The following is a 22,444-nucleotide window of genomic DNA, read 5'->3' on the forward strand; positions in this document are numbered from 1 at the left end:
AGTTAAAAAAAAAAATCCATGCCACCTCCCACAGACGACACTGTTTCTCAGGCCATGGAGCCACAGTTGGTAGACAAATAACACATTAAAAATAGCCCGTGTTTCCCAATCTTACGGCCTCTGGGGGCTGCAGGGAGAGGCCTTGGCGGAGCGGGGGGGTTTGCCGGCCCATTGTTTGCCTGCCCTGGCTGGGGTGGGTGTGGGGGCTGTTCGTAGGCGCAGTAATTCCCGGTCAGAGGAGGGAGGAGGCTGAGTTCTTGGCCAGGATGAGGCAGATAACGCACACTTGAATGGAGACGCTGTTTGGTGTTTATTTTTCCTTTCCTGGGCCAAGAAATATAGCACACTCCATTTTGAACTTCTGTTTCCATCAACTCCCCTCTCCCCCTGCTTTTTCTTTTCTTTTTTTTCCTCCCCTCCCCCCGCACCCCTCCCCAAAGCATGCAAAAGAGACTGAGATACAAAATCTTATTCCCATCTGGGCTCTGGCCCAAGAGCTCTGACAAAAAAGTTACTTAAGTCATATTCCCATCCTCTGCAGATGGCTGTGTATTTATTTCTCACCAAAGTAAAATCCCAAATGGACTACAGATATTTGCACGAGTCAAAACGGTTTCCTCCCTGCAGAGCTGGGACGAAGCTTTGATCCTTCAGAGAAAATAGGAAGGTTAGCGCCAGCCTGGCAGCCATGATATGTCCTACGTAGATCCATCTCCTAGGGGTGGGATGAGGTCTGGGGTCCAGAGAGACTGACCATATGCCTCAGGTGGGTCCGGTGCTTAGAAAAAACAGCCTAGAGGGAGCCAAGCAATAAGGAGGGGTGTCAGAAATCAAAACAGGAGGGGTCACTGGGCAGGTGACTGTCCCAGAGTAACCCTCTGACAGACCGCAGCCCGGTTGGAACTCTGAGCAAGTCAGTGTGTGGAGCAAAAGCCAAAAGGTGGAAAATTACCCAAGGAAAACTGCTGCCCCGGACACAGAGTCCTGCTGTTAGGCATTCGGCCCCCCATCTTTCTTTGAATCCTTACCCCTGGATTCTAAGTTTGGCACAGGGAGATGGTCCTCGGACTGAGTGCCTAATCTGTTTCACGGGAAGCCTAGATTATGACGAGGCTTCCTATCCCTGCCACCAGGGGGGCGCCCTCTTGTGGGGCGGACTCCTCAATGGTCCTCACTGCTCTACAGGGATCCCAGATCCTGGATTCCAGGAGACGGTCTGAGAAAGACTGAACTCTCCAAACCGGGATACTCTTAGGAGTTCCGAGGCTAAATGTGGATGAGCACAGAGGTAGAGTGTGAAGGCTGGCTGCCCACGGCTTGCTTTCCCATCTCCTCTCATCCTCTTCTTCCCTGACGACCAGAATGTGTTTGCGCTGCTCTGTTTCTCGGCTTTTGTTTTTTCTTTGGATTCGCACTCCTCCGGTTGCACTGACTTTTGTAACATGAGTCTGACGTTCCCTTCATGACCCAGGACAACATTTAGGTGTGTCCCCTTGGCTGTGGGAAAGGGAGTGTTGGAGCCCCAGGTGGGACTGAGACCTCAGAACGGGACCTTATCCACAGAGGATCTAGAACACCGCAAGCACTTTGGTGCCCTTTTTTGAATGTTCCAGGATTCTTTAGCACTCTTCCTTTTACCCTAGACGAGGAGTGTCTTAGCCTCATGTTCTACAGAGCTGGCGAGGAATCCTTGAGGTCCCAAGTCTGAATCTGGTAGAGCCCCCTTGATACATTCAGCAGTATCTTACAGCTGGGCCCAGTAGCCTGTGTTTGGTTCATTCAGCAGCAGGTTTCTTTTCCTAGTAGGGTAGCAGCCTCATTCCCCACCTGCCCCTCCCTCTCTCCCAGCCTCCTCCCCCCCCCCCCCCCCATGTTTCTCTTTTAAGAAATTTAGCAGAACAGAGTTAGACACTAGTGTCTCTGACCTGGCCCACCTCAAAGCCTGACCCTGGCTCAGGGCCCTGGACCTGGACAGGACGTGGTTCACGCCGGTTTAGAAAACTCTATGGCAAAGTCAGAAACCATCTGCACCTCTCCTTCCGCCCTAGACGTTATTTATGCACATGGCTTTGTGTTCGTGGCTAAATGCGGCTCTGTGAAGTCTGTTAATTAACCCTACGAGGAATGTGCTTCCCAGCAGGGCAGGGACGGGAACTGGGAACATGCTTCTGATCAGGGAGCTAAATGCTGAAGACTTATCCTGCTTCACATTAGGGGCTTAATGAAGTCAAAGGAAGGCACTTGGGTGACACGGTTGAATAAGGAAGGCCTGTTCTGCGCACCGAGATTGTCAAAAGGGCAGGAAATGCTAAATCAACTTCTGGACTGGAGAGAAGGCAGGAGGTGCCTGGGGTCAGGGTCCAAGGGCAGCTGCAAGGGTCAGTGTGTTGGCTGAGACTGGGCACAGGACGCCTTTGTGGGTGGCGCCCCAGTGACTCTGGCCATCCATGAAATGGGGCCATGCCTGCCTCAGAGAGCACTTGTAGAGGGAGGGAGGCAGGGAGAGCTCCAAGCTTTCCAGAATAGGTTTTCACCTGTGAGAAGGGGTCATTCTCGAGCAGTCACAGCTGGCCGTACAGCTGTGGCTTAACCAATGCTGTAGATGGTTTGCCCGCTGCCCTGCGTGGAACACCCATCTTCAAAAAGCTGGGGAGGACAACTTGCGGGTTCCTCTCGGCTTTGGTTTTCTAGCCCAAGAACCATCCCTTACCCCACCTTTCCCTAATATACTAAGGCTGGGTCTGTCTGGAGGGGTGGTGGGAAGGACTGCAAGCAGGAAGTTCCACATGTCCCTGCTGGGTGTGTTGTGGGGTCTCAATGGGTCACCAAGCGAGGCCTGCTAATATTTATAACTGAGACTCTTTACATTCCGTGGACAGACGTGCCTAAAAAGCACCATTGAGAGCCAGGCCTCAGACGTCCGCATGTGGCTAAGCTTCCTGTCACAGCCGAATGAGCCCAGAAAACAAAAAAATGTATTCACAGCTCTGAGCCTTCTATGCTTCCCAGGCTGATCTCATTTGAAAATATTCAAGACTGGAGGGAGGGAAGGAAGAGGAAACAGAGTCCAGCTGGATTCCCCAGGGGCCACGTGACTGCTGGGATGCCGTGGAACCTCTCTGAGCCATGGTTAGCAACTTAGAAGGCCATTGTGAGGAGCCGGTGGTATGGCGTTCGGGAAGAATAATTGAGAAGGAGACACAGTATAAGCTGTCTCCTAAACTCTGTCTCCCCTTCCACTTCTTTCTTTCTTCTTGTTCGTTCCTACAACCCACCCCTTCTGCTATATTCCTTTGAAATGTACCTAGATCAATCAAACCAAGGTTCTCTGGTGATTGGACACAGAAAGACCAAATACTAAGGACCTCTAAGCTGAACTGAATCCAATGTCTCTGGTTTACCGGACACAAGATCAAGTTTGAGAACCTGTGATTTGGAGCCTGCAAGAGCTCCCCAAGCTGGAGGAAAATGACCTCTACCTCACCAGAGGAGCGACCAGAGGAAGTGACAAGATTTCCCGTTTGGAAAGGGCTTCTACGGAACCCCTTGCTGGGAAAGCCGTCTCTGTTGGTCATCTCCTTCTCAGAGAGTGCTCTGGCATTTCTAGCCAGTCAACAGAAACCCAAGAAGTCTACTGTCCACTCCAGAGTTCAAGGGCACATGCCTTCAGCAGATACCAGGCTGGATTCCTTTCTAAGAGGTTTGCCCCTCAATGTTGAGGTCAGGGGAGGGTTGAGAGAATTTCCTGTATGTCCTTCTAGATGTCCCCTCCTACCCAGGGCAGCAATGCCACCAGTGTCCCCAGCAACTTGTGTGATTCACCCAGGAGTCATAGCACAACAGAACTTTCCAGGGAGATAAAAATCTGTCATAGTGGCGTTATCCAACATGGTAGCCATGAGTGAGTGTAGCCAGCCTTTGAGCTTCAGATATGACTGGAGCGATTCAGCAGTGGAACTTCCCTTCTTCCATGTAAATGCATTTCTATAACAAGGTGTGGGTGGTGGCTGCTCTGTTGAGTGTTGGCATCCCTTCCCAAACCCTGGCACTCCCTCTGTACCCTGGTACCTGCTCCAGTCCTACAGAATCCTGTCCCATTACTCAGAGGGGAAACTGAGGCATCAGAGAAAGCACTTTAAAGAACACAGGAAACTGAACTAAGACCAGAGCCTACCCTCTTGTCTGCCTTCCAGCCCAGGCTTCCAGCCAGCAGCTCCTCTGGACCCTGGCCTCTGGCCGCTGCGTGGGAAGTTGAGTTTGATGAAACTCAAGCCCCCTTGGCTGGTGCCCAGCTGTGGTTTCGAACTTGAGCTACAGAGCTGGGTGGGAGCAGCTGGGGTGGGTGGACGGCTGTCAGAGAGTGGGAATTCACAAGCCAGGCCAGCAAGCCCTGTGAGCAGTTGTACCCAAGGGGGTTTCCAGCAGGCCAAGCAGGCCTCCAGCTCCTGACGGTGCCCCCTGGTGGCTGAGGACCCTGTGTGACCCTGGCCCTCCTGACACCATGGGTGTGGGTGGGTGAAGGACGTCAGTTCTGCTAAGGACACACAAGACAGCTTGATCTTCCCACCATCGCCACTGGCTCCGAAACTTATGGGACCCAGTGCAAGAAGAAAAATGCAGGGCCTCTGGTGTGAAAATTAGGAAGGATTTCAAATGGTAACATCTGGATATAAATCCAAGCATGAGTCCTTCCGATCATGGGGCCCTATGCAGCTTGCAATGGTAACCACTGTACGTAGCTGGCCTGCCACCAACATCTCTGACCTTTGAAGGGCTCAGAAGAGAGGGATCCATCTTCTGAATCAGGCTTAGGGCAAAACCAGTCTGCTATCCAATCCCAGGCCCTCTGTGCTTCTGGAGGCAACGATGGTTTCTGTCCTCCTCCAAAACGTATGTCCTCATGTCGTGTGTGTGTGTGTGTGTGTGTGTGTGTGTGTGTGTGTGTGTTAGGGACCAGGGGAAACATGCATGAGCCTTGATCCTTGTCCCAGCCAAGGAGAGATCGAGACTAGGCAGTAATAATAGTGACCCATTTATCCAGCTTTTCCACCAAGTGCCAGGAAGGGCCTTCCCTGGTTATTTCACCCCAGCTCTCACACATACAGAGCCCATGCTCTCGCCTGCACCTTTCCCAGATGGGCAGAATCAGTCCTAGAACCAGAGGCTTCCCTGGGTAGAGAGGATGGCTGAGTCTCAATGAAGCAGTTGTTCTACAGAGACACACATTCATCAAACTCCATTAAGCTGTGCCCTTAATGGAGTTTATGCAAACCATTCCCCCCAACAAAGCTGAATTTAATCAAGAACTGGGTTTTAAAAAACCAGAACACAGGGCTGGAGAGACAGCTCAACAGCTAAGAGCAATGACTGCTCTTCCAGAGGACCTGGGTTCATTTCCCAGCACCCACATGGCAGCTCACACTGTCTGTAACTCCAATTTCAAGGAATTCGACATCCATGGCAAAACACCAAAGCAGAATCAAAACAAAAGAGGACACAGAGGCTCCGGGAAATTTAACTGAAGAACTTGAGAGCAGGGCCATGCAGTCACAAGTCACCCAATCTGGGGTCGGAAAGACAAGCTCTTACACCTATGACTCCCTTCTCAGAGAAAGGGGCTGCCTTGCAAGGTCACATTTGAGTGTTATATATTCAGGGGGACATACTGATATTGAGACCCACAGTGCCCTGGGAGCTACATATGGCTCTCAGGTCCTGCCTGCTTTGTGGAAGCGGGGCTGAGACAGGCAGACCCTCCTGTTAGCATGTCTTTTTTTTAGCTCTTCTCCAAGTAGGCATGAAGCATCAGTGGTCTCAGAGTGACATGCAAGGTGTGGTCTTCCTTTTGTATGTGTCACTTCCAAGTTCTCCTTCATCAGGAAGTTGGTTTGGATATCAGAATTGTGGAGGATGGGGAAAACATTAGAGGAGATTGGGGTCCCCCTAAAGAGGGGTGGTGTTTGTTATAGACAGAATCAGTACCAAGGGGCTGGCGATGTACATCAGTTGGCTGAGTACTTGCCTGATATGCTGAAGTCCCTGGGTTCTATTCCCAGTGCTGCATAAACTGTACCGCAGGAAGTCTAGCACTTGGAGTGTGGACGCAGGAAGATCAGACTTTCAAGGTCAACCTGAGATCCACAAAACTCCCATCTGGGTTGGGGAGGAATCAAAAACAAAAACAATATCAAGTTAAAACTGCCTTAAAAAATTGCAGGTCTCCTCCAACAAACGGAAGGAGATTGAATGTTGCTTCCGGGGCTGACTTGGCCCTGTCCACACAGATCTCCAATCTGCTGGATAGATTCAGTTTATTTTTACATGTGGGTCTCTCCTCCACCAAGGAATGTAAGTTGCTTATCGCTATGGACTCCTAACTCTTGCCCGGGGACCAACACAAACATCCTGGTGCTTAATAACTCTTGGCAAGACAAAGACTTAAAACGGGACTAGACTCTTCTAGCACAACGACCCAGCCACAACTCTATCAAATACAAAAGAGTGGGTGTGGGTAGGACGGGGGCTTTGGTCCCACCATCTCCCTCACATAGGCCAACTCCAGCAGCCACACCCTATTTGGTTTTATCCCTAACGAGCTACCTCGGTTCCCAGACCTTCGCGATCCCTCCATCTGTGGAGCAACAACACATTTTGCCAGTGAGAAAGCCGAAGCTCAGCAAAGTTAAGAGCGATTGTCCCGAGGACACACAGTAAGGAACTGACAGAGGCAGGCTCAGAACACAGGCTTCCTGGCCCCGGCTCTGCACAGACGGCTGAGCAACGCTCTTTCAGTTCCCCCACCCCGCCCTCTGCTGTGCTGGAGCTGGGTTGGGTGGGGCTGGCCAAGGGGAGGCTTGAGGCTTGGTTTGGGCCAGGCACTCATGGAAATTGGACCGTTTTCCTGGGGCGGAAATGAGAAACAGATGTTGACTCGGGAGCTGGGGTGCAGACTCATGCCGCGTCAGGGGGCTCAGGTTACATGAAGGGACATGTGACTGTGGTTATAGAAACTGCCGAAACCCCAAAGTTGGGGTCCAATCTCGGCCTGGGAAGCTAAGCTCCCTTCTCTGACACTCGACTTTCTGCTATCTCTGAGCCTGTTGGAGCCAGTGGAACAGGAAGTGCGGTAGGAATGCAGTGGGGCAGAGTAAGACCCCAGCTGCTGGGCTGATCACCCTACTCTGTGTGCAGTTTCTCGATTCAGAGCTATATCCCTGTACCCCACGTGTTTCTTCAGGAGGATGCCCAGAAAAGCTGCCCCACAGAGGATACCAACAGCCTAGGACAGGCTGGAGAGCCCTAGAGCATCCCAAACGTGTTTGCAACACTTCTTGCGTCACCAATCTGTCCCCAGACCTTTGCGGTGAAGGAGTGGCCCAGCTCACAGCACCGTCCATGGTTCTTGGAAAGCATCTCATGCTGGCGAGGCTGGAGGAAGACTCATCTGAATGACGACTCTAGACACCCCCCTCTACCACACACACACACACACACACACACACACACACACACACACAAGCCTCATCTGAATGATGACTCTAGACACCCCCCTCCACTATACACACACACACACACACAAGCCTCATCTGAATGACGACTCTAGACACCCGCCTCCACCACACCACACACACACACACACACACACACACACACACAAGCCTCATCTGAATGATGACTCTAGACATCCCCCTCCACCACACACCACACACACACACACACACAAGCCTCATCTGAATGCTGATTCTAGACACCCCCTCCCACACACACACACACACACACACACACACACACACACGTGGTGACTAGAAGCAAGAAAAACCAGATTCTACATCAAGTGAAGGTCCCAGGTAGGCAGAGTCCAGGATGATTGAGAGATACATGAGATTGTGCAGATCTGAGCTGATCTGCAGAGGTCCCCAAACCTCACACTTGCCATTCACTGACTTACTCTTCATTCATTTAATAGATGGCTTTTGCACACCCACTGCGGATACTAGGGTAAGCCCTGAAGATCCAGAAGTGACAGGGAATGAATTCCTTCTCCAGGACCTTGTTGGCTGCTGCAGAGGTCCGGATGGCTTCACTGGTTCGGTCATTATGCAGTGGAGGGGGCACTTTATGTCAGCACCCTTCTGGGTTAGGGGAATCTGTCAAAAACTGCCATAGCAAAGTGGATGTCCATAGGGGAGACAGACTACAAAAAACAAAAGAGATGGGCGTGATGGCTCACCTGCAATCCGAGCACTCACAAGGCAAATAGGATTCATGGATATTCAAATGCAGCCTGCTCATAGCAAATTTCAGGCCAGCCAAGGCTACATAGTGAGATTCTATTTAAAAACAAAACACTAAGCTGGGCATGGAAGTATATACCTGTAATCCCAGCATTTAGGAGACTGAGGCAGGAGGATTACAGCAAGTCCGAGGTTAGCATGGATCACATAGTAAGTTTCAGGCTAACCTAGATAAGAACATGATATCCTGTCTTAAAAAGAAAGAGACAAAAACCCCAAATTCCTTAAACAGTATGTTTGGAAGTGGTGAGTGCCGTGGGAAGAGACTAAACAGGGTGTGGGGGGATAATTAATTACTTTTCTAATTGCTGGGGCAGAAACGACATAAAGAGAGCTTTCCTTTGGCTCACAGTTCAGAGGAAACTGTCCCTCATGATGTGGAGAGCATGGCAGTGAATGATCCACCTGACACGGTAGGAACTTGCAGGGGCTTCTCCCGCTGGGAGAGCTAAGAAGCAGAGTACTACAGCCAGAACCAGTGACAACTGTTAACGTCAAGGTCCCTAAGTGGCACACTCTTCCAGGTAGACCCTGATTACAAAGGACTCCACAACGTCCTCAAACAACACTAACAACTGGGGACCAAGGGTTCAAACATACGACCCTGTAGGAGGCATTTTACATTCACAATGCGTCAGCGAGTCAAGGAGGTAGCCCCAGACCAGGAAGGGAGGGAGACTGCAGAAGGCCTTGAGGCTGGTGGAGGAGTTGAGGCGAGGTATCCAGGGGGCCGTGCAAAGGTCCAGAGGTAGGAGAACAACAAGACCACTGCGGAGCAGGAGTGGCCCTTTACTTGTTATTGGAATGGACAACACCAGAGAGGTTTTTATTTTTTAGATTTTTTTTTGAATTTATGCATGTATGTATGCTTGACACACTTTGTGGGTACCCATGGAACCCATGGAGAATAGAAGAGGGCATTTGACTTCCTGGAGCTGGAGTTACAGGCCGTTGTGAGCTGTATAATGTGGACGCTGGGAACTGAACTTGGGTCCTCTGGAAGAGCAGCAAGTGTTTTTTATTGCTGGGCCATCTCTCTCTCTAGCCTCACCAGAGAACTTTGAGGAGAGAGATTTGTATACCTATACTGCCTGAGTATATAGGTATGTATGCATGCATGTATGTATGCATGTGTGTGTATGTGTATATGTGCATATATATGCATACATATACATGTACACACACACACACACACACACACACACACACACACACACACACGGTCTTCTGTACCCCAGCCTGGTCTTGAACTTACTACGTAGCCAAGAATGACTTTGAACTTTTGATTCTCAGACTCCTAGCTCCTATGTACAGAAATTACAGGCTTGTTCTACCACAGCCAGTTTATTTGGTACTGGGCTCGAAGCCCAGGGCTTCATACTTTCCAGACAAGCCCTCTACCAACCGAGCTACAACTTCATCCCTTCCCTGCATTTTCAAATGCCCACGTGGGCGGTTCCGTCCACTGTAGACTAGAACTAGCCAAGGCAGTGAGGAGTCAGGGAATAACTATGACAGTTGTGGCAAGAAGATGGCTCTACAGCCAGGAGGTCGCTGCGGGGAATAGCGGAAGTTCTAGGGAAGAAATCACACAAGGTTTCATGTAACAGGGAGAAGGGAGTGATTAACTCTGACTCAGGACTTTTCCCACTGGAAGTGACTCAGGCAGGGTCGTGAAAGATGAGAGGCTAACAGTACTCCCGAAAGTCACAGGTCTCCTTCGCTGCCTGTGACAAGGGAGAGGCAAGCAGCTGAGAGCATGAGGTGGCTTGGCCAGAGAGGCAGGAGCTGCTGAAGACCCAAGAAGGACACCAGCAGTTCAGGAAGGAACTGGAACCCATGAGGCTACCTGTCCAGCTGACACCAGATCCTGGCCACCGAGAAGGGGTGGAGAGAGAAGCCGGTGGGAAGGAGTCACAGTGTACCTGGTCCCAGGCAGTGCTGGGGGAGGGAGGTGTAGGGACCCTCCAGTGGAGGAGCAGTCCAGCACATGGGCATGGGGCTGACAGGAAGGGGACCAGGTGGCTATGGGGGCAAATATAAGGCAGTTGGCCTAGATGGAATTGGAGACATCAAGGAGAGTGACGGGCAGCTGACGGAGCCAGGCAGAAGACATTCAAAGTCGCTGTGTGCGTGCGTGTGTGCACACACACTTACACCTCCTTACATGTAAATAAATAATGATAAGTCGTTTTAAAATATGAGAATACTACAAGGAAAACCGAAGACATGGATGCTCCATATCTACGCTGCAGAGGCTGATTTCCCTTGCTGTGGTAGCTCCCTTAGCTAGGAGGTGCTCAGCTCCAGGCATCTCCAGCTCTGTGTCCTGAGGAAGTTCTGCTTAGAAGGACAGCTCCCTCCTCTACACTCTAGTCCCAAGGCCAAGGAGAGACAGGCTCCAAAATGAATCTTAAAGGCAGATCCTGGTGTGTGTGTGTGTCTCCTCGGATGATACCAGAAATGACAGATAAGTGTGCTCCTCTATGACCCAAAGCCCCACTTCAGGTTGAGGCCTATGGTATCTCCAGAGGTCTGGCAACAGCTTATCAATGGATTGTCATATGCAAATGGGAGCTGTGCTCTCGTGTGTCATGGGATGTCATTTATAAATAAAGAGATGCCCCTTCATGACCCCAGGCCTTCTCCTTCCAGGCCTTCCAGGTGAAGAGTAAGGGTCAGACGCACTGCAGTGGAGGACTGGTATCAAAGCCCAGTTCTCATCCAGGAGGCAGGGAAGCAGAATGTGCTGTCAGGTCCAGAGAGGGCCCAAAGAGAGAAAGTGAAATTCAAAGTCAATTCCACCCCTCACTGCAGGAGACTTGGACGTAAGGGATGGGAAAGTCCCAGTTGGGTTTGTGGGTAAACAGGCAGAATTGGCCTCTCAGGTGGTCTAGCCGAATTCACCCCACAGAGCAGTGACTAAAGGCAGTGCCATGCAGGGGAATGTCATGTACACTGGGGAGGAGGGTAAAGGCATGATTCCAAGGGTCAAACCGTTCTTTGAGACTCATCATGGGCTCTGCTTTGTGGCTAGGAGTTCACCGTGGTAAAAGCATCCAATTCTACATTAATTGCCTATAGTGACATAATGAACTGCCCTAAAAGCTGCACGGCTGAAAATCAGAATGAGCAGGCATTCTCTCAAACTCTGGTAGCTGAGGAATTTGTAAACAGCTTCACCTGGTGGTCCTGCTTAAGGTCCCCTGAGGCTATAATCAAGATGTCAGTAGGGACTGTCCTCTCTTGGCGTGTGCGCACGTGTCTCTCTGTCCCTCTCTCTCTTTCTCCCTTTCTCCCTCCCTCTCTCTGTCTCTGTCTCCCCTTATCCCTTTCCCCTCCATAACCCCCTGAATAAATATTCAACATGTCGGGACCTGTAAAAAAAAGATGCCAGTAGGGGCTGTGGTATCGGAGACCCATAATGAGGCCTCCGGGAATCAGCATGCAGTGGACCTCTCTGTAGGGCTGCCTAAGTGCATCATGGTACCATGGATGGCTTCCCTCTTAAAGCCTCACGTGAAAAAACAGGTAGATACTCTGGGGGCCTTCCATGGCAATCCTGCCTCAGAAGCCACACTCCCCAAGTTTTCCTTGCTCTCAGAAGAGTCTTGGTGTCATGGGTGGTGAGATGTCCCTCTGACAACACCAGGTTCAAACGTAGTAGGCGCTTTCTGAGGGCCGACAGTTGCACAGTCCGAAGGCCAGGAGGAACAACCTCTGCACCTTGACCGGTCGTGAGCAGCTCCCTGCTGCAGAAGGAAACGCTAGTAAGATGGGGAACTTTGCGGGGGTTGTTCAAGAGATGGGGCTAGCTCCTGTCTGTAACTAATAGAGTTAGTTATATAGAGTCAAATTCTGAGCTTGGGAGGCCTGCTAGGAAGCTCCTGGAATGGTGGCCAGGTAGGCCTCCTAAAGGTTCTACAAGCACTCTGGTAGGATGAGGGTCAGGGCTTGGAGAGGGAAGGAGAGTATAAGAAACACAGAGCCGGGGACTTGGTCTTTTCTTTTGTTTGGTCAGCGTGCTCCATTTCTGGGTCCTCGTCCTGGCCTTTGGCTCACTCATGTTCGTGCATTTGTTCCTGCCAGATTTTTAGGTTGTTGGCATGGGTGCTAGTTCTCCTCTTCAGGAAGCTCAGTTTATTGGTGGAAACTCCCAGTATGGAAGCACTGTCTGGCTATGAGGCCTAAGGAGGGTGGAGGGGATATTCTGAGCTATCCATGCACATGGGAGCTCACCCTGTTGGGATAATAAAGCTTGACCAGGTACAGAGTTCCACACCATGAACAAAAGTGCTGCAGGTAAAGCTGGGCAGGTCGGAAGAGATGTGTAAGCCAGGCAAGACAGTTTGGTCTAGAAAATAACCAATAAGACAGAAGCATCCTTGCGCGATTATGGGGCAGCCAGAAAGACGGTCTGTAAAAGTGAGCTCTGGAGGGGAACAGGGACCCCCAGCTATCCGCCTAGAGCAGAAACCAGGGAGGAAGGCAAGAGACCTTTAGGAGGAGGCACAGATACCAGCAGTGCCAGCTCAACTCCACAGTGGAGTCCACCCTGCTCTACTCAGATCTACAGACTCAGGTGCCAGGCTGAGCTCTGCCCGCTTCTGAGAAAGCACTCTGACCTTGCAGCCTTGGCCCAATCCCTGTTTCAGTCTGAACTTTCTCCTGTGAGTCTGAAAGCCAGCCCTGAGGCAGAACTTGCAGGCAGAAGACCACACGAAGTTGAGGACACTGGGCTGTGGGCAGAGCCAGGCGAGGTTCAGTTGGAGACAAGAGGCCTGAACCCAGGTCCCTCAGGGTAGCCTGAGCGGCGCCATGGAAGGCAAGGAGAAGGGAGGAGCCTGATGGTTTGGCATTATGGGCTATCTGAGAGGCAGCTGGGCCCACGTTGAAGTCCCTGTACTTAGCCCAACACTGACTCTGGTCCCTGGGGAACCTCCTCCTAAAGTTCTCCAGTCCTGCTTCCTCCCCCACAGCAGGTGGCGCCCTCCTGCTGGGATTAGATTCAGGAGCTGCCCAGAAAACCTCCCTGGCAGGGGAGAGAAGAGCAGACTCTCTGGGAAGCTGGCCCCTGGCCCCTCACCCAGCTTCACTTTATCTCTTCCCTGCAGCCCACCTGCTTAGCCTCACCCTCAGCCTTCCCCGCCTCTCCCTTGGGTGACTTTCCCTTGCTGTTGGGTCCACAGGGCAAGTCTGGACAGTAGGAAGCTAAGGGAATTCTAGGTCCAGAGCAGTAGGAACTCAGCTGGCAGTGGACCGCCCCGTACGGTCTTCCTAGCAACCCTCAGCTCCCAATGGCTTTCCCCCTCATGCCCTCAGAAAGTACTCCTTGTGCTTAGCTGGAGGGGTCTAGGAGGGGAGCAGGGATGTTTGCCCGTAACAGGGTAACTCTGTCAGAGAAGGACAGCATAAACTCCAACATCTCTTTGCACACTAAGCAGCGTCCTCTGTCGAGGCTGTCTAGTGACTCACGCTTGCCAGTCTTTAGTCCTAGAGGATAACCTGAGCCCTGCGGCCTCTCCATCTTGCCTGGCACCCATTCTCTCCCTACTGTTTCTGTCCTTGGAACTGAAGTCCCCGTCCCTGCCAGGCAGAGCTGATCTAGGTCGTGCACCTGTAGGCCAAAGCGTGGGCAGCAGGGAATGAAAGCAGAGGGTGCTCAGAGCAGGGGGACCCTGGGAAGAGAGGAGCACAAAGAGTTAAGATGTGTCAGAGGGCCTTCAGGAAGGAGGGGGACCAGGATGACAAGCTAGGAAGCCCAAGGTGGGTTCCTGAAGGAGGAAGAAGGGGGATAGAGGGGGAGTATTTCCAGGGCAGTGGGGATATTGCAAGGAGAAGCAGAAGACACAGGGGAGGTTTGGGGGTTGGAGAGAGATGGGGGGGGGGGGGACACTATGGACCTGCACAGAGAAAACAGCAGTTTTGGTGAGGAAGGGAGACAGTGTTGGAAGGAAGGGCCGAGAGCTGCTCTTGGAGGCAGGCGACTATCCCTCATCAGCCCTGTGGCAGGCAGGTATAGAGACACCCTGACTTGGTGAGTCGCCCAGCAGACCCTCATCCTGCCAGCCTCCACCCCGCCCAACTCCCAAACATAAAGCCGGAGCTTAACAGCTTAACCCATCCCCCACCCACGTTGCCCAGCCAGAGGCCAGCACCCTTCACCCTGGCTAGGTAGTGGGGTTGACAGATCAATCAGTAATCCTTCACTAAGATGGTGGCTCAGCCAGACAGGGGGGCCTTTGTCTGGTCCCAGAACTGCTGGGAGGCCTAGCCTGGCCCTAAGTTTGCTCAGTATTAATCATTGACCAGCAAGCACCCGGGGATACAGCCCCTCTAGAAGCACTCAAGACTGGGGCCTTGGCCTCCCGCAGCATCAGGTGAGGCTCACCTGGAGCTGGGATGGGAGGGAAGGCCCAGGAGAGGAGGGAACACCGACTCCAGGTGAGAATCAGGGATCTCACACTACCACCCATGCGTGCCAAACCCAGTTTTTGTAAAGTCTCCACCTGGAGGGACTGAATATTCCGCCCCTGGGCACCTCTTCCTCCACAGGAATGGACATGGCAGAGGAAAGGGGCACAGATGAACAGAGGCCCTGGATGTGGAGTGAGGATCTCTTAGCAGTGATGTCTAGCCTGTGGTTCCATTGGATGAAGCATGGCACAGATGTAGACCCCCTCCTCTGTCCCCTGATGGAGGACACAAGCTGATGGGAGACTGAGGGATTGGCTCACTCTGTGCCAGAGGGAGGATGAGATCCAGCGATGTTGTAGCCTTCTCTGGCTTCTGCCTAGATGTATACGGCCCTGTTGACCCAGACGTCACATCCAAGGAGCCTGACCAGGAACAAGGAAGAAGATAAAAAGAGATGCACACAGCAAGAGCAGAGGTAGAGAGGGACGCCTTTTGCAGGAGCACCCATGCCTGGACATGGCTTAGTCACCAGGGGCTATTCTGTGACACTTTCACAAACAAGGGAAGTGAGGCACAAGTCCATCACTGGTCCAACAGGAAAGACTATGTCCAGACGCAGGAACTGTGGGCTCTGGCACTACTGCGGTCAGAATAGAGGGGATTCAGAAAGGTAGGGTCCCCAAAGTTGAACCCCAGTTTACGAACTGCCTTTGAAGGGGAGCAGGCAAGAGTCTGACTTCTTCAGGTATCTGAATCCTGGTTCCTATAGTCTCGGCAAGTTAGCGAGGCCCTGAGCATCACGCAGGGTAAACCTCCCCCACCAGCCCCCATGTCCCCTTTGACCTTACCCTGAGAAGTCAATATTGATGTTTTATGACCCAGGGTAAGCACATACTTTCTTCCCCCATGAAGGGCTATCTGGTCTGAAGGGTTAATCAGTGACCACTTTGCAAGGGGTGGGGACCCATGAGAAGAAAGCAACTATTTAACCTGTGCCCTTCAAACCAGCTTCCCCCAGTCCAGTGGGGCTGATCTGTTCTCACTTGAGGGTGGGGACAGGCCCTTTGGGAATTTGAGACTGAGTCCACAGGGTGTGTTTGGAGGACTACTGTGCCCAAGAAAAGCATCCCCAGTACAGAGATTGCGCAGGGAATGGGCTGGCAAGGCAGGGGTGTCCTTCATGTGGCTGTCACGGGATGAATCTGGCTGGAAGTGGGAGGGCACAGAAGAAATAAGAGTCAAAGTATGGAGGAGTCCTAGATGGTCTGGGATGATGTGGGCTGCCCCTCTGGAGGGTCAGGATATTGGGATTTAATATGTGATCTGGTCCTTCCTGTAACCCAGTGTAGCATTGGATAGGTGGCTTCATATCCCTAGGAACCAGGTGCCTTACCTCTCTTCCAGGATGGTTTCAAAGACTACATGAAATATCACACTTAAAGAGGGGAGAAAGCATCAAATAAATGTTTTTAAAAAAAGAGAGCTGGGGATGTCTAGGGATAAGCTCAGAGGTTACAAGGGTTTGACACTCTTCCAGGGGATCCCAGTTCAGTTCTCAGCTCCCGCATCGGGAGTCACACAAGCTCCTGCAATTCCAGCTTCAGGGGCTATGACAGCCTGTTCTGGCCTCCACAGGCACCTGCACTCACATGTAAGTACCCACCCTCAGACGTACACCCATTCACATAATTACAATAATTTTTAATGGGGGAGGGTATAAAATGAGTATTTAAAATGCAAACTGAGTATAGCCTCCCATGAAAGAGACAGTTCTTTGGATTGACAGTTCTGCTGCTTAGGAGAAGACAGTAATGGGCCATTAGGGTTTAGGAAACGAAGGGCCCCTGAGGCCCCTACCTACAGATGAGTTAATAAAAGCTGAGCTGCTCTGCTAGAGGACCACCTTGAGACTTGCTGTCTTATTCCTGATGTCATGAAAACCCTCCACTGTGCCTGAACCTGAGTCACCATCTGCTCAACAAGAGCCTTGCCATTCCTGAGTGCTGAAAAGGATAGAACAGGGGCCAGCTCAGAGAAGGGTAAAGAGGGGAGAAAGGCACAGGGCTGGGCAGGGGGCTGCTCACAGGAGACGCAGAGACCTCAGACAGGCACCCTGAGCCAGGAAAGCACAATGCCCAGGAGCTGGTGGGTAAAGGCAATTGCAGCCAAACCCGACTACCTGAGTTCAGTCCCTGGGTCCCATAGAGTTAAAGAGAAAAACCAAACCAACCCCTAAAAGCTGTCCTCTGACCTCTCAGGTAAGCTGTGATATACCCAGCCCCCACCACACACACACACACACACACACACACACACACACATACAGGCACACAGGAAATAAGTAAGAGAAATGTAAATTAAAAAACAGCAACAGCAAACATAATGTCTTCCTCAAATCCCCTCTAGGATTTGGGGGCATGGAAGATGAACCAAACACTTAGCATCTTTAACTTGTGAAGGCTCAAGACCGTTTAGCTACCTAAAGAAAACTGCCTTTCAAAGGCTATAAATGTTCAATGGGCTTGGGTTATAGTTTGGGAAGATGTGAGGCGATCACATGTAGTCACAGCTGGGCACTTGTCTTGCCTATGGATGATAAAAGAAGGCACGCTAAGGCCCCTGCTCCTTAAAGAGTTCTCCAGAGAGGAGATAGCCATGGGGGATAACCAATGTCTACCTACTTGAATCACTTCTCCCCCACCCCCATTTCCGTTTTGTGCCGGAGCCAACAAGTTTTCTGCTTGGCACAGGGTGACCAAGAGTAAAGATTACTTTTCATGGTCTTCTTTGCGATGTGGTTCAGCCATGTGACGGGTCTGAAACGGAAGGGAGCTTGTCTTGGTCGTCTGTTTGAGAGACTGTGACAAAACCCTGGAGTGCAGGTGTGACGGCGCTGGTTAATCTTGGGTCTCAACTCAACTGGGTTTGGAGGCAACCAAAATGATAAGCCATGGGGCACAGCTGTGAGGTGATGTGACCCACGCCAAATCTGAGTGACCCTTCGTAGGGGTAGATAAAAGAAGGTCCAATGGGAAAAGCTGCACTTTGGGCCAGCACGCCTTTGTGCTGTCTTCCCATTGTCCTAAGTTCGCCTCTCTGACTTGCATCTTGCTGAGTTCATCTGCCCTCTTGTCACCAGTCTTCACTGACATCAGAATCCAGCTCCTTTCAGCCTTCTAAAGTTTACTGAAGACGGGTGCACGTCCAGAGATCATCCTTCAAACCCGTTATGGAATATTACATTAACGATGTAAAGATGTGCCGTGTTTGTCTACACTGTAGAATATTACTTTAACCGCATAAAGTGTGTTACATTTGTTTAGGCTGCATTTCTTTCACTTTGCTTGTCTAAGGCCCCTGATGGGTTTAATAAAAAGCCAACCGGCCAATCGCTCGGCAGAGGAGGAATAGGCAGGGCTGGAGAGAATAAAGGACAAAGAGAAGGAAACGCCAGGGACAAGCTAGCCAGGCAGCTGCGAGTCAATCAGTCATGGAGGAAGCAGGAAAGTCGGACTCACAGAATGAAAGAAAGGTCAAAAACCTCAAGGCAAAACATAGATGAAGAGAAACAGGTTCAAGTAAGTTCTAAGAGCTAGCGAGACAAGTCTAAACTAAGGCCAAGCGTTCATAACTAATAATAAGTCTCCGTGTCATGATTTGAGGGCTGGCAGTCCAAGAAAGCCTGCTACACAGGCCTCTAGTGACAAACTGCTCGAGGCGTTCAGCCTCACGGGCTGAGCAGTGTCCAGGTTTCCTGCCTTTCCCTTGTGAAGACAGCCATTATTGATCCACCCAGACTAATGTAGCCTCTTTAATATATATATTCATTCTATCAGTCCACAGACCGGACAATTTATAACTGACAGAAATTATTCTACAGAGTTCTAGACGTGTACAAGTCCATGTGCCTGCTCAAGGCTGTTCTCGCTGCCAACATGGAGGCTCACCGCTCTGTTTTCATAGGGCAGAAGTGGGGGAAGGGAGTAGGGGGTAGGATACTCGAACCTCTCTTATAAGGTCACTAGCCCCATTCTCATGGTCCGTTGTATGTTGCTAAAGCCAAAATACCTGAGGCTATGTGTTTATAAAGAAAAGAAGTTTGCTTAACTCCCAGTTTGAAGGACTCAGAGCACAGTATCTGGTGAGACCGCCTGGCGGGCAGCATCACACGACACAGGTGCACACGGAAGAGGCTGGTGATGTGTGGTTAGGCGGGAAGCAGGAGAGGAGAGGTCACGCTTGCTCTTTTGTAACAAGGTAGGGACTAAGGCATCCTCAGTGAATCCAATGCCTTCGTGAGAGTAGGGCCCCCAGGACCTGATCACTTCCTACAAGGTACTGCTCTTAAAATCCCACCACCTCAACACTGCCTCACGTGATTCCAGCACACAAGCCCACTCACTGGCACTCATCCTGTGTGTCCTTGCACTTCCTGCAGGCCGCACCTCTTATACTATAGCACAGGTCGTACATTTCCAACACACGGATTCGAGGGGCACATCCGGAACACAGTAGATAAGAGTATGGATGACGTACGTAACTTCTAGATTGAACACTCCCTGACTGTTCTCCTGCCCGCTGGAATGGGAACTTGGGGCCGAACCATGTTGAACCACGAAGATGAGGATAACATTACAGGTCTGTGGAGGTGCAAGCCGAGCAACCCAGGGCCTCATGATCAACGTTTCTGCTCCCAGGTTCTCACGCCAGAGGCACAAACCTCCATCTTGGTCAAATGGCTTCTCTGCTTGCTCTCCAGTTACAGCTGCCAAAGTCTATTATTGCATAACGAATTTAGAATGCAGGCAGCACTCCGTAGCCACGAGTTCTACATGGGTGGGTCCACCCATCGTGGATTGAAAACAGTCAAGAAAAAGAAGTATCTGTACTGAGCACTCTCCGAGTTTTCTCAGTATTATTGCCTCAAGCAATCGATGAAGCGTGGATTTACCTAGCATTTACATTGTGTTAGCCATTATGGTAATCAGGCAATATCTTTAAAAACGTTTAGGAGGGTGTGGCGGGAGTATGCAAACGCTATGCCACTTTTTGGAAGGGACTAGAGCATCTTCCAATGTTGATATCTACAAGGGACAGGGAACCAATCCCCTGTGGCTACTGAGGACCACTGTGCCTGTAACGGTCTCTCTCACGTGTATGACATGTGGTGTCCTAGTCAGACAGAACAGGCCCAGCTGTTGCAGGCCGGAAGGTAATGACCTCTGTTTGACAGAAAGACTTAGTGGAACTGTCATTGGTGACAGGGAATGGGCAGGAAGCTCACTTGCTCTTTGGGCCTGTAACTCTAGAAGAATTTGGGAATTGGTGACTAATCCTCATTACTTCTTGCTGATTTCAACAAATTCCTTTTTTTTATATAAAAAAAATGAGCTCAGGTTCGAACTGGCTAGTTCTCAAGCCAAGAAGGAAGTAAATGTAGCTCTGCCAAGAAAGCTCACCTGCTGATGGCCAGATAGCTAAACCGTGTTAATCCCAACAGCACACTGAGTCTGGTACATTGGAGCCTTGGAGACTGTGGAAGCCGCACGTTTCCAGATCCTGGATGGAAGGCGGTGTTCTAGGCTGACTCCACACAGCCAGACTGGATAGGAACATGGCCCTGGGCCTTTCTCAGGCTTTCCCAGCTAGGAATTCTCCACCACACAATGGAATAGTAGCCAAGATCAGATTAAGGGTGTTCCCTGTTCACCCAGGCCTGTTGTCTCAGATGGCCTGGAGATAGTGGCCATTAAGCCCGGAGAGGAACCTGGGAGAGGCCTGGGCAGAGCACAGAGGGAAAAGTACAGCCAGAGTTGTCAGGCCCACAAGCTCCGTCCATGGAGACAAGACCTCTGGCTGGAGTTATCTGAACATGGGACTGGCTAGAAGCAATATCCAGGAAACCTCGGTAGGCTTGCTTTTCAGCGCCTGCTGTAGATTTGGTGACAAAGGGTGATGACCCAGGAAGATCCTTTTGGAGGGTAGAGCCACAGGCTGAGGAGGACAGTGGACAGGGGAGTTACTTCCAGAAGATAGAAGGACAAGGAGTCCTTGTAGCTTCCAACCAGCTTGGTCTGGCTAATTACTACCGACTGGGCCGTCCGCTGAGCTCCCATTGCTTTGTTTCCCAAGTAAGGGTTGGTTTAATTGTAGCCTGTGGTTCCACCACATACTGTTCCTCGTTGTGTGCTGCAGGAGGGTGGGTGGGGACAGATCCCTCGCTATTAGTGTGCTGGTCTCCAGGCCACAGGTGGCTAGAACCAGACGTGACTGTGGGGTTGAACACAGGATCGTTGTTTAGGTCTTGAAGTGGCTTCCCTTGGCAGGGTAGCATTTGTGTTTTGTGCATGAGATGATAGATTTTGAGAACGGAAGGGGCGATTGTGACAGATTGTTAATTTGCCTAAAGCGCATGTCTATCCGAGTAAAGCTGCATTTCCGAGACACCTTTTCAGCTGTAGTCATCTCCTACAAGTTATGGTTAATAGACTATGTAGAGAGCCTTTGCCCCCAGGTTCTAGATCATACCTTGGATTCCTCTAGTTTGCATCCTGATAGTGAGAAGGTAGACGTGTTGGAGAGCCAGGCTGGACCACACTCAGGATGCCAACCCCAAAGGAGGTTGGAGCAGAGTCAGAGGAAGGGACTTGGAAGCCAGCAAGGGCGTGAGGCTGAGCAAGCACACCAGCTAGGATGCTAGCGGGGGAAAGAAAGCAGCCTCTCTGAAAGCACTTGGTGCAGCAGCCGGGTCTTCCACCTGACCAATACAGACATGCCCTAAGCATTGCACTGCAGTTAATAATCTCAGTAGTGGAGGTAGCCAGGTGCTGCAGGAGCACAGGGAAGAGTGGTGGCGTCAATCAGAGCCATTTGGAGGGCCTTCCAGGAGGTGATGGGATTTGAAATGAGTCTTGTAGGGTGGGGGACTTTTGCACGTTCATGAATGAGAAGGGGAAGAGCACGCTTGACCGTGGACAGCCTGGACAAACACTCAAAGTGACAGAAGCACCTGGGAAGTGGTCCAGTGTGGGAGGTGGGCTCTGCGAGGAAGATGGGGCCAAGTGTGAGGGATCTTGGATGTCACTTGGTGGGAACTACTGAGGGTTGAACTGGAAAGTAGCTGCTGTGTGTGTGTTTGTGTGTGTGTGTGTGAAGTCTGGAAACACTGTATAATAAGGTCTAGAGTGGAGGGAAGACAGCTGTAACTTGTGATTTTCCCATAGAAACAGTATCGTGATAGAGGACTACATTCCTGACTTTGTGTCTGTTACACAAACTCTTCAAGAGCCAAGCACAAAATCAAACTTATGTAGGTAGCCATTAGGATGCACCAATCTGAATACACAAACTTTCTAAGTAGTTCCTGAACAATCAGATAAGACTCCAAAGAAACTAAAAATATGGATATATAATTACAATGTTCTTATTCTCATAGTGCTCTTGAAAATGATCACTTCAAAAGTAGCCCTTACACAGTTTTTAAGGATTGTGTATGTGTGATTATGTATACACACACACACACACACACACACACACACACACACACACGTGAAGAGACACCACAGCCATGGCAACTCTTATAAAGGAAAACATTTAATTGTGGTAGCTTGCTTACAGTTCAGAGATTTAGTCCATTATCATCTTGGTGCAACATGGTGGCCTGCAGGCAGACATGGTGCTGGAGTAGTAGCTGGGAGTCCTATATCTTGACTGGAAGGCAACAGGAAGTGGTC

Source organism: Microtus oregoni, unplaced genomic scaffold, assembly GCF_018167655.1.
Source record: "Microtus oregoni isolate MIOR12 unplaced genomic scaffold, Mior012 000036F_ref0000092, whole genome shotgun sequence".
Classification (NCBI taxonomy): Eukaryota; Metazoa; Chordata; class Mammalia; order Rodentia; family Cricetidae; genus Microtus; species Microtus oregoni.